Source organism: Cimex lectularius, unplaced genomic scaffold, assembly GCF_000648675.2.
Source record: "Cimex lectularius strain Harlan isolate CLEC.00 unplaced genomic scaffold, Clec_2.1 scaffold275, whole genome shotgun sequence".
Taxonomy (NCBI): Eukaryota; Metazoa; Arthropoda; class Insecta; order Hemiptera; family Cimicidae; genus Cimex; species Cimex lectularius.
Window position 1 is genome coordinate 143,175 of NW_019392857.1, and position 11,966 is coordinate 155,140.

Sequence of the window (11,966 nt, forward strand, 5' to 3'; positions counted from 1 at the left end):
TATATATTTCTCATTGATTAAAGCCTTCATAGGGGCTCTTAAAACAACCTAACCTAACACTTGGTTGGTCATACTTTTTTTTAAATATAGATAAAATATATATTTAAAATTGCTTGGAGCTTGGTTATTAAGAAGCTTTAAAAGTCGACATTTATCAAGCAACATGCAATACTGGTTAAATAGACAGGGTTTAACAAATATTTTAATATTATTTTTTAAAGAATGGATGATATACATAATGGAAATAGTTTTATTGGACCTCCGGATCGAAACTGGAATGTACAATTTCGCTTTACGTTGCTTTTTATTCTGCACTATTGATAATCCGGTCGTAAAGTTTTTTTTCCAGTCGAGAGGCCTGCTTAGAACAGGAAACGCGGCGATGTGCAAAACTCCAGGCGACGGCGAAAGGGTTGCCCGTGTTCAATTGCGAACCCCCGGGGGTTGCAAGGTGGCAGAGGTCATAAATCAAAAGGGGAACCGCCGTCGGCCCGGGCGGGGTGAGTTAAAGGAAAGGACACAAATTTATAGCATTCGGATACTATGCTTGTCAATGCAGCCCTGATATAGGGGAAAACGGAATTTTCCCTACTCAGTTTTAACCAGTTCTAGCCTTCTGGGTCGTTTCGATAAAAAGTAGTGCGGACGTTTATGGATTGTGCTCAGATAAAATCAGGCACATCAATTTGTTAGAACAACGTGTACAAGGTGATACATAAAATCTTTATTCCTAAAATATTTCTTCGTTAGTAAATTTTTAAATATTTTATTGGGAATAACATAATCAGGATATGCCCGATGTTTGTAAGATGTAGGGTTAACGATCAATGAAAAAGTTGATCAGTTGGCAAAAAAAGCAACATCACATGGGGCAAACGTCAACATTTATTATCGACTATAGTTAAATCCGTGACACGATAAGAATGCATTATTACAACACGTGGTAACGCAATTATCGATGTTCGAGTAAAGAAGTTTTTACAAATCCATATAGCCGAAAGTCGGTACTTCCTAGTTTAAGAACCAACCAGAAAATAAGGATATGTGTCGAACAATATGTAGACTACGCTCGACCCATGCTATTTGCAATGAAATTTATACAAAATAAATATACCCTAGATTTTGTGACTGTTGTTCAAATAATGGCACATGCGAACACTTTATTATGAGGTGTCCCAAATATAAGAAAGAAAGAGAAAAATTACTCAACTCAATAATCCATTTCATGAATCTTCCAATTAACTAAACAGCTATTTTGGGCTCAAGTAATGTTGAAGTTTACGGAACAATAGTTACATTTTTATGAGAGATTGGACACCAAGTGTATATGAGATTTATTCAAAATTGCACTGCGATATGTGTTGGTTAGGTAAAGAATCAGGAAACGTCATAAGAAAATAAAACAACACCTACGAAATGGTATGATTGGCTGTGGCCAATAAGGCTAATGCCAAAAAAAAGTTAACTCGTGTTAACTCTAATAGATAAATTTCCAGTAAGATGGTGAATGCCCCCTACTTTTCTTAGCATCTTAAACGTTAATTTTTCTGCAATGCTGCGCGTTGCACCTGGTAGAACCAAAAATAAATCTATAACAGTCCTTGAAGTTTTGTCGTTCTTTGTTATGGTTTTGTTTTGTGTTAAATTGTAAGAGCCAGAAGTTAATAAAAAAATAAAATTAAAAAAATTCAGAATGGTATCTATGCACTCAAAAAATACTAACAAATGACACGCTTCAATTCCTGCCGACATACCTAAGTTGTATCCTAACGTCTAACAACCTACAACTTTATAGGATAGGTGATGTATAAATTATGAAGGAGAGTAAAGGACAGGTCAGAAATTAACAAAATGTATTGGTCTGATTTAATTAATGCGTATTTAAAATAAAAATACGTGTAAACAAAAAACAGCAGTTAAAGTCATGGCGGCCATGTTGGTTTGGCTTCATTGGTCCCGGCCTGTTAGATCGAGTAATGTTAACTAGCTAATTCTTGCAAGTCTACGTCATCATTTTTCTCGATCTAATTCCGATTCCGGGGCAATTGCTTTCCACTTTACGAAACTTAAAATGGAAAGCTTGAGTTTTGGAATGACCCCCAAATAATAGTATTCGTGACATAACTCGATCCTATTCCCTTTGAAAATCAACTTTTCTGAAACGGCTGGACGTTCTCCTGTTTTCAAGCCACATTTAATTTTAAAAGATCAAACTGGTAAGTTTCGCAATTTAAAATATAACTGTATGGTATTATTCTAGATTGTAGAGGGACGCTTTTTTTTTACCCATCCACCTCCCCGCGGACGAGTAAAAAAAATTTGAAACAGGCGGATGTGTAGAGGGACGGTCGTAAACCAAAACTAAGTCGCCGGCATACAACAAAATTTTTAGTATAATCAGACCAACACGTACAAAACTAAAGAACGTGGCTTAAGTAGACAAAATGGGTGTACCATTAATGTGTTCTTAAATATAATATGAAATACAGATAAGGAATGAATACAATGAGGCAAAAACAAATTAATTGGGTGCACGAATGAAATTTTAAAATAAATAGAAGATTGCGACCGAAGAACAGACTGTCGTGGCAATTGCAAACTCTCTTTCTCTTCACCTCGCATGAAGCTAGGGCCTTTAGTACTGCCAGGCTGTCAGAGAAGATGGTAATCTTCTGTAAATGTATTCCTAGCCTTCTTATTTCCCTGGCTGGTTCAATCGCTATGATTTAAGATTAGAAAACTGTACCATATTTACCTAGGTTGACCGTCAGTTCGGACTTTGGATTCATCCCTAAGATTCCAGCTCCGTGCCCTCGTTGGTTTTGAAACCGCCATTGTACCAGTAGGAGTTTGCCTTTAGAAATGTTTCTTTGCTCCATTCTTCCCGTTCAGGTATCAGTTCCTTGTACTTTTCAGTAAAATTGTATTTTGGAGTAGTTGCATCGATTGGCAAGCCTGATATCGCATCCGCTTGTACCTCACCCCTCAGTTTCCGTTGTTTATTTACATGGCCTATCCAAATTTTTTCTGTTCTGGGATCTTTAATTTTGGAAAAAAGAGTGTGAATAGTTTTGTGATTTTTGAAGGCTATGTTAAAGTTATCAGAAGAGAGAAATGTGTTTAATTTGTGTGAACAAAAGGAATTGATATGTATGCTGGTTCTTTTGTGTTTGATAGAATTGATGTAGCGATATTACTGATAGTAAATGGTGTAGTGTTGAGTTGTAGTTGTCGATTTTTGTTGTTGATTATGTGTTTAGGGTAGTGATTGCTATGTAGGATATGTTTCTATATCTTTATGTTCTTGTGAAAAGATTCATGGCTAGCGTAATAATTCTGTGAAGTAGCCCTTTGGCCGTGTTTATTATTTTTGTGGGGAATGGTGAGATTTAAAGTTGAGGCAGAGATCTGTGTTTCTTGGTTTTTATACTAACCTGTGACTAATGTGCCATCGGGTAGTTTTGTTAGAAGTGTATCTAAAAAATTTCTAATCTCAACACGAAACACAACAGTTACACATCTACACAGAAAACGCACACTTTCAATGAATACTTTGATTAATCCTAAAATTTCTATATTATGTCCATCTGTGTGGTGTATAGTGACAGATAGCCAATGATTATTTGGAGATCGTGAGATACGGTCTGGTTTGACGTAGGTTTTAGACAAACATTTTCTTTATCATGCCAATCTTTATTGAGATCATCTTCAGGGCTCAATGTGTTTGTTTTCCGTGTAGATGTGGCATTCTTGTGTGCCGTGTTGAGAGAGCCCATGTATATCATTGTTTAAATTCATTTGTATATTTAAACAATGTTTATAAAGCCTCTGAACATGATCTTAATAAAGATCGAAACGTTGGCACGTTAAAGAAAATGTTTTTCTAAACCTGCATTACACCAGACCGCATCTCTTTCCCTAAACAAACGAAACATAGAATCGATTATAGAAAAATTCATCTCCCTATTCTTGTAATGACTCGGGCCTTTTCGATAAATCCTATAGATTCAGATTTTTCTGGTAAAAAAGTAGAGAAAGAAAAATGACACAGCACTTATTCCAGTGGATGGATGAAAGAGAAGGGGGTGATTCTGCCCAGGCAGCTCAATACCCATCCTACTCATTAAAGGGGAGGCCCCTGCGAATGAAGGATCATTTATATGATACTTGTAAATAGACGACCCCCTACAAAATTAATCACGTTACAAAAACAACGTCCTTTCAAAACGCTGACGAAAGATGAGCATAAAATTATCACAATGGCTTTCCATCTCTCTAAATAAGTGGAATTTTAATGACTTACACTCTTATACACTTGCCATTTTTCAAAATCTATAATAAGAATAGAAAAATATGAATACTAATAAACTCATATTACAGCTTTATATAGGGTGAATTAAAGAATTAATAGCCATCACGGTATTATTCCCCGCCGGTATTTCTATGCGTGAAATCTCTCGCAAACCCCCAAGAAAAATCTATAATTTTTATAGTAAACAAACGGAATAAACTGAAAATTAACTTCGATTTTTCTCGCAAAAATCCACCTAAATTTAATATAATAGTTAATATAAATTGAAAAAAATCTATTAAATGGGTAAACCCCGGCTGTTTTTTCAATATTTCTGAATAATTTACATTTTATTTGGACGAAGGCATAAACCATAATCCCTTTTTCTTATAAATACATATTAAAACCTAATAAGAAGATTTAGAGAAATTTCAAAGGTTTGCTGTGAAACGAATACCATATCTTCCCAACATTACACCTTATTATGTAATCTTACAAGAAACGTTTGGTGATTAGTGACCGTTAATCGAAATTTATTTAGAAATCGTGAGATGCGGTCTGGTGTGATGTAGGTTTCAGAAAAACATTTTCTTTTTCGTGCCAACGTTTCGATCTTTATTGAGATCATCTTNTATATATATATATATATATATATTCAATCAAAGTATTTCTAAATAAAAGAAACGTTGGCACGATAAAGAAAATGTTTTTCTGAAACCTACGTCACACCAGACCGCATCTCACGATTTCTTAATAAATAAACTTACAAGAAACTATTACTTCAATTTTATTTCATTTTAAGATTAAATTATTCCACCTTTTTAGCCAAAACATTCAATGTTCATAACAAGCTACGTAATATTACTTGAAAGTGTGAGGTTAAAGACTGGTTGGGTAAAAGTCTGGTTGGAAAGCGCGCAGGAACATGAAATCCGATGGATTTAAACAGACTCTGTGCCGAATATATTGGTGGTAACACAGTAATTTTTGGTGAAGATTAGGTTGTCTGAAAAGCCCAATGTATCCACAGCAAGAATCGTAGTCCAATGTATCCTCTACTCCAAACATGATGATATAATTACATAAAACAGTTTAAATAAGGCTACCTTAATTTGTTAATCAACTATAAACGATAAAATTTAACCATCAATCCTGAAGACAAAATTATAATTTTATTCGCTCACTGAGTAACTACAATATCAACGAAACTAAAAGACCATTATGAATACCCTAGACTGGGAGAATTCCTTTTTTAATTGATTACACTCCGAGATTCTTGTCACAAGATCAGTGCATAATCATTTTAAATGGTCAAAATTGGGATATTTTTTTCACATGTCATTACTGCTTTAAAATGTAGAAATTTAGGTGGAGAAACTTAACTTAAATTAATGTCTCACAAAATATGTTTTGTTTATTGTTAATATGTTTACTTCTGTATTTTGTTTTTATTTTATATGTCAACTCGACAGACGGAATCTAGTCCACTTTTGCATCTTTTGATGGTTAAATAAAACATTATTATAATAAACACCTTCATTACTTCAAATAAGATATTAAAACCTGTGACTGGCAGTTTGTACTTACGTAGTACAGTTTGTGATAGAAGAGTATTCTACTACTATCAGCTAGTTTTGAGTGTATGCTATGTTCACAGGAAAAAGTTTAGCTATAAAACTTTCATACTTCCGGATCTGAAATATCCTAGTTTACACCCCGGAACTAAACTTCGGTGGGTAAAAGGACAAGGCCGAGGTTTGTTACCAGACTACCAAGACCCCAGATTGAGTCACAGCTTGTGGCATTCATAAGAGGATAAAAGGCCTCAACTCAAGGTCTTTCGTGTGAATAATATATTTAAATTTATATTCATTGTTTACAACAATGATTTGAAATCTATCTTTGATTGATTCTAAAATTTTTAGCATTGTATAAATTCATTTTTTCCAAATCCTACTTGTATTTGTATAATTCAAATAATGTCTATAAATCCCAGGCCCTGAAGATGATCTCAATAAAGATCGAAACGTTGCATAGAAAATGTTTTTCTAAAACCTATGCCACACCAGACCGCATCTTACGATTTCCGAATAATCATTCAATATAATAAAAAAGTGTTTTAATAAAGTAAATGACGTTTTTCAAAAGTCTAAGACAAGACAAATTAATATGTTTGAATGAAAAATGTTTTTGTACAACCTACTTCACACCAGACCGCATCTCACGATCTCGAAATAATCATTAACTAACTGTCACTAAACACCACACACACATACACGTTTACATCAATGTAAATCAGTTATTATAAAAAAAAGTCTGTTTACAAATTGAACGATCGTTCAACAATTTGTTGAAGTAGTGAGGAGCAGTCAGTAGTGCAGTATTAAAAAAACATCTTTTTAAATTTTTTTCCGACGTTTCGACTTTTATACGGGTCATCTTCAGGACAAAAAGTGTGGTGACAACTTCACACCAAACAAACATGACTCAACAAACTCGAGAAGATGACACCAATAATGGACGAAATATCGGCAAAAAATTGATAAGGTGTTTTCTAAAATACTTCATATCTGACTTCTCCTCACTACATCAACAAATTATAAAAAGTTTAATTTAAATGATTAGATTTATTTGACTTAGCTCGTATTAGTAAATCTTAATCTAAGGTGGGCCAAAATGCCGCATATATTTGAACAATGTTGCAAAAGATTAATCCTTGACAAATATTTCCGGCTCAAGCGTATACGAAGACCAACATAAAAGGATTGAAAGTTAACAAAATGAGGACGAACAAATCGAGAAATACGGAACGGACGACGGTCAAACCTAGTTTCCAGAGCAAATATTGAAGGTATCCTTGGGCAAGTTGGGAGGTTTGTTAAACAAGCAAAATCATCGTCAAATAACCCGCAGATCGTTGGCCACGGATATAAGCCTCACCTGGATTTACGCCGTTAAACGTGACCAACCTTTCGGTTGACGTATAGCTCATTGACCATTACTTTTATCTTCTTTGTTTGATTTAATAAATATTAAATTTAGAAAAATTGTAATAATACAGCTACGATTTATAAAAATATATAGAAAGTATTTATTGATTATTCATGACAAATATATTAATGTGCACATCCATATAATTTATAACTTCTAATTAATTTTAATAATCAATATGATTCTACATTAGTTGCATTAACATTTTTTTTATCGAGAATTTTCCCAAAATCAATTAGTTTTTATCCTGTCCACATTGTTACAGGAATAAAATATTATTATTCGGAAATCGTGAGATGCGGTCTGGTGTGATGGAGGTTTCAGAAAAACATTTTCTTTATCGTGCCAACGTTTCGAGCTTTATTGAGATCATCATCAGAGCCTGGGATTCATAAACATTGTTTATATTTAACAAATACATGTAGGATTTGGAAAAAAGTGAATTTATACAATGTAAAAAAATATATTTTTTATATTCAATCGATGTATTTCTACTCACTGTAAATGGCACAATTACGCAGAAAACAAACACTTTGAGTGAGTAGAAAAATTTTGATTCAATATAAAAAATATTTTTTGCATTGTATAAATTAACATTTTTCCACATCTTACATGTATTTGTTAAATTTAAAAAATGTTTGTAAGTTCCAGGCTCTGAAGATGATCTCAATAAAGATCGAAATGTTGGCACGATAAAGGAAATGTTTTTCTGAATCCTACATCACACCAGACCGCATCTCACGATTTCCGAATAATCATCGACTAACGGTCACTTATCACCACACATAAAATATTATGTTAGGAAATTATAAAATTGATGGTTAAAAAGAATAATTTTATGAGGTACAAATTGTGAAAATATGTATAATAGAATAAAATAACAACTGTTCTAAAAATATGTTTGTACTTATATTTCATATCGCCATCAATGAACATATGTGGTTTTTTACTTTAAAAGTTAAATATAAACTGACAGGATACGCAAACAGTCAATTCTCTTCTTCCTCCTTCATTTTACCCAGTTTAAACTGTCAATATCAAGATATATTGACTAGATTAAAAAAAATATATTTTTTATAGTAGGAAATAGAGACGTCAAAATTAATACTAAATTTAAGATAAAATGAAACATATCAATTGGACAAATATATGTGTCGTTATTACACATGCAGTACTACATTCTTCATTTGTGTAATATATTGCCCCTCAAATTCTTCTATGTTATTCAATTCATTAAATATACACTACCTAAGAAAAAACCCGAACACCTGGTTTTGTGCCAAAAAATGGCCATATTTTGAAATGCATATTTTCTTATCCTTTAAGTCACAGACCTACTGTAGGTCGCATTTTTTTGAACAATTTTACACTGAACAATATGGTTTTTGAAATGTTTTCCTATAATAACATTAAATAGACGAACTTTATATGGATAATGAACTTTTTTTCTTCATCATTATACTCCTTCTTTTCTTTTCCTTTAAAAATATAGATATTGTTTTTTAATACTTGTTTCTTTCTTTCTTTCTAACGTATATATTTAAAGGTATATATGTATGCACATATATATANTTTATATGTTTTCTTATATTTCGACCTCAACAGTTAATCTTATGATTCTTCCTTCTTGAAGGTGGGATAATAGGTCATCTCATTGCTGATATACATATATATATATCAAAAAACGTGCCAGGGAAGCAACAATTCGTCTTTTCGTCTTTGACACACACACATATATATATATATATATATATATATACACAGAAGAAAGGAGCAAAGGAGCTTTCAGAAAAGCAGACGTAACAGTTAATTGTTCACGAAAAACCAATTCGGTTTCCTTTTAAAAACTTTGAAATCCTGAAATACGAATTTTTATAGCAAGAAAATACCTTTTGGTTGGCTTCGCGGGGCACATTTTTTCGTAGCTTATGTCTGGTGTTCCACTTAATAATTCATAACTCTTCCCGTCTTCATTGAAATTCAACGTCATTTCAACCGTTAGAAAGCTTAACCTGTCTTCTTTCAGTCTTTATCGCCAAGGTTTAAATGTGAAATGATTTTAAGGCAGAAAAAAATTGAATCTATATACGGGCGAGCAATTTCGTATGCATTACAATACAGTGCATAATTTGTACTCGGCCGACGTAGCAAACTCGTTGAAATATTATTAATATTATTTTTTTAACAAGAAACAATGTTCCTATTCGTCTACTGAAAAAAAAGAATATCAAGCAAAGAATTATTAGTATTAAAGGTGGGCAGCCCCGAAAGATAATTAATTGTTTTCTTTCATTTTTTTTAGCTTTTATACATATCATAATTTTTGCATTGGAAAGCACGAAAATCCAATAAATTTAAAAGGACTTCACTGATCGTCATGACTGTTTATGATTAGTAGGTTTTACCTTAGGTAAAAGTATTGTAAAAGGATAAACTACACTTCTTTACATAAATGAATATCAGATAAATATTGGAACGTGTCACGTATTTTTGTTGATTTCATTCTTCTTTTTCACCCTTAATAGGACTCAACGTCTGAACCTTATATTGGAAAACCTTGGATTCCTACTGACTTTAATAACGTTGATTTTTGACAAAATCCAGAGGTTATGAACGTGTAAATGAAACACCGGACATCGGCGAGAATAATGCTCCTGGAATTCAGCTTCCCGGTAACACTCTTTACAACATCCTACAAAGGAGAAGAGGAATTCAGGAAAACATCAGATATAATATTACGGTATATACAGATGGTTCTGAAACAGATTAAGGTACCGCATCAGGCGTTTTTGTAAGAGCAATCATTAGGGAAATACACCTGGGACATTCAAGATGAAATGCATGCGCTGTATGACGCATTTATCTTAAAAGAGGTTATAGTGGCAAAATCCTGATAAGAGAGGAAAGTCAAGCCGTTATTAAAGCATTAGTAGTTATTACGTCACACGACACACAAGAATGATACATCGAGGCAGAAAACAAACACTTGAGCCCTGAAGATGATCTCAATAAAGACCGAAACGTTGACACGACAAAGAAATTTTTTTCCAAAACCTAGGTCACACCAGACCGCATCTCACGATCTGCAAATAATCAGTAGTTTAAATATCCTCTTTACTTGCACCTCCTCCATCCAAACAGAGGTTATTTACCCATTGTTTAATTTACTCAGTAATTTTTTATGTTAATTTAGAGAGTAACTTATTTTAATTTTAATTCCGTTGAGTTTTGTTTTGTATAACACCGTTGTTATTACTTTGGTCACCACAACAAGTTTCTTTTTGTGTCAAAATCGTAATAATTTTCACTATAACCGATTCTAAGGGGACACTCCTGCCCCAGAAAAATTGTAATTTTTTTTTCTAAAAAAAAAAACACATCAAAACTAGTCAGTGATTGCATTCAAAATCTCGAAAAGCTGGGGAAGCACAACCTGATGAAATCGTGGGTATGTCGGCGTGAGGGGTATCAGTGAATTATTTGTTAATACATTTATAATTGTCCACGTGTTTACAACTCGTCCACACACAAACTCAATCTAAGTACTGAAAAACGCCTTTTTTCTCTCCGTGGCAGTGTCATGTAGTACAGGGGTAAGTGAAATTTCCGTTTGGGGGATACATCTCCTTCGACACTACCACCACAGGTACTAGGACACACGGGAATTTTGAATAATGAAATAATAATTTGACTGGACAGAGGAGGATCTGTATGACCATATATGTGCCGTGAATCTTGGGATAACAAAAACCAACACAGAATCCTCCCATAAAGAATGGAATCACAAAAGTCAAACCGAGAAGTGGATAAACTCTAAGGTACTACACACAGGCAAACTCACTGTTTCAGTTTGAGGGCTAAACTCAGAGATTGGTAGAATTACATTCGGTCACATTTATCTGAGAAAAGCTCAACATAACGTATATTCCATGATGACGTCATTGGTAGGTGATACAATGACGAGGAAAAAACCATATTCGAAAGCGAAGAAACCGCCCAATGGAAAATTAATCGAGGCTATTAAGAAAACCATGGAACGAGCATCCTAGTAGTTCTTAACAGAAGGATTGATTCGATTGTTCTCAATAATAGCTCTAGGAAAAGTACAATAAACCAGAATGCTCAAGTGCCTGAGATCACAAAACCACAAAAATAAATATTTTTTCAATTACTATAAGTCTAAATGGTGCCGAAAAATTCCGAGTTGATTTTTGTTTTTGTTTTCTTAGCAAAAATGAGTTTTGCCCATTTTACTGAAGGCGTCTTTTGGTTAGTGAAAAGTTTTATATATCTCCTCGCATTTATTATACTTCATATGATTTTCTGATCCTCGGTAAAAACAAATTTAAAAATACATGCACAAAAAAGGCATAAAAAATGTTAAGTAATTACTTCACATATTTTTTTCTTGGCTCTTAGGACACATGAGTCTGAAAGTTTTCTAACTTTTATCACCAAAATAAGTTTTATTGAAAGCGGTGATACCACTTCCACAGCCATCTCTTGTAAGATGAAATTTTATACCTATTTTGTAGTAATATATTGATGTTTTCTGAATATCATGGCTATCATTTTAGTTATAGCTAAGAGCGTTTAGAAATTTTGAGTTCTTAAGCCTTGTTTATCCAAATTTCATATTCTTAAGCTTTGTGTATCCAAAGATTGAAACCAGCTAGTACATTTC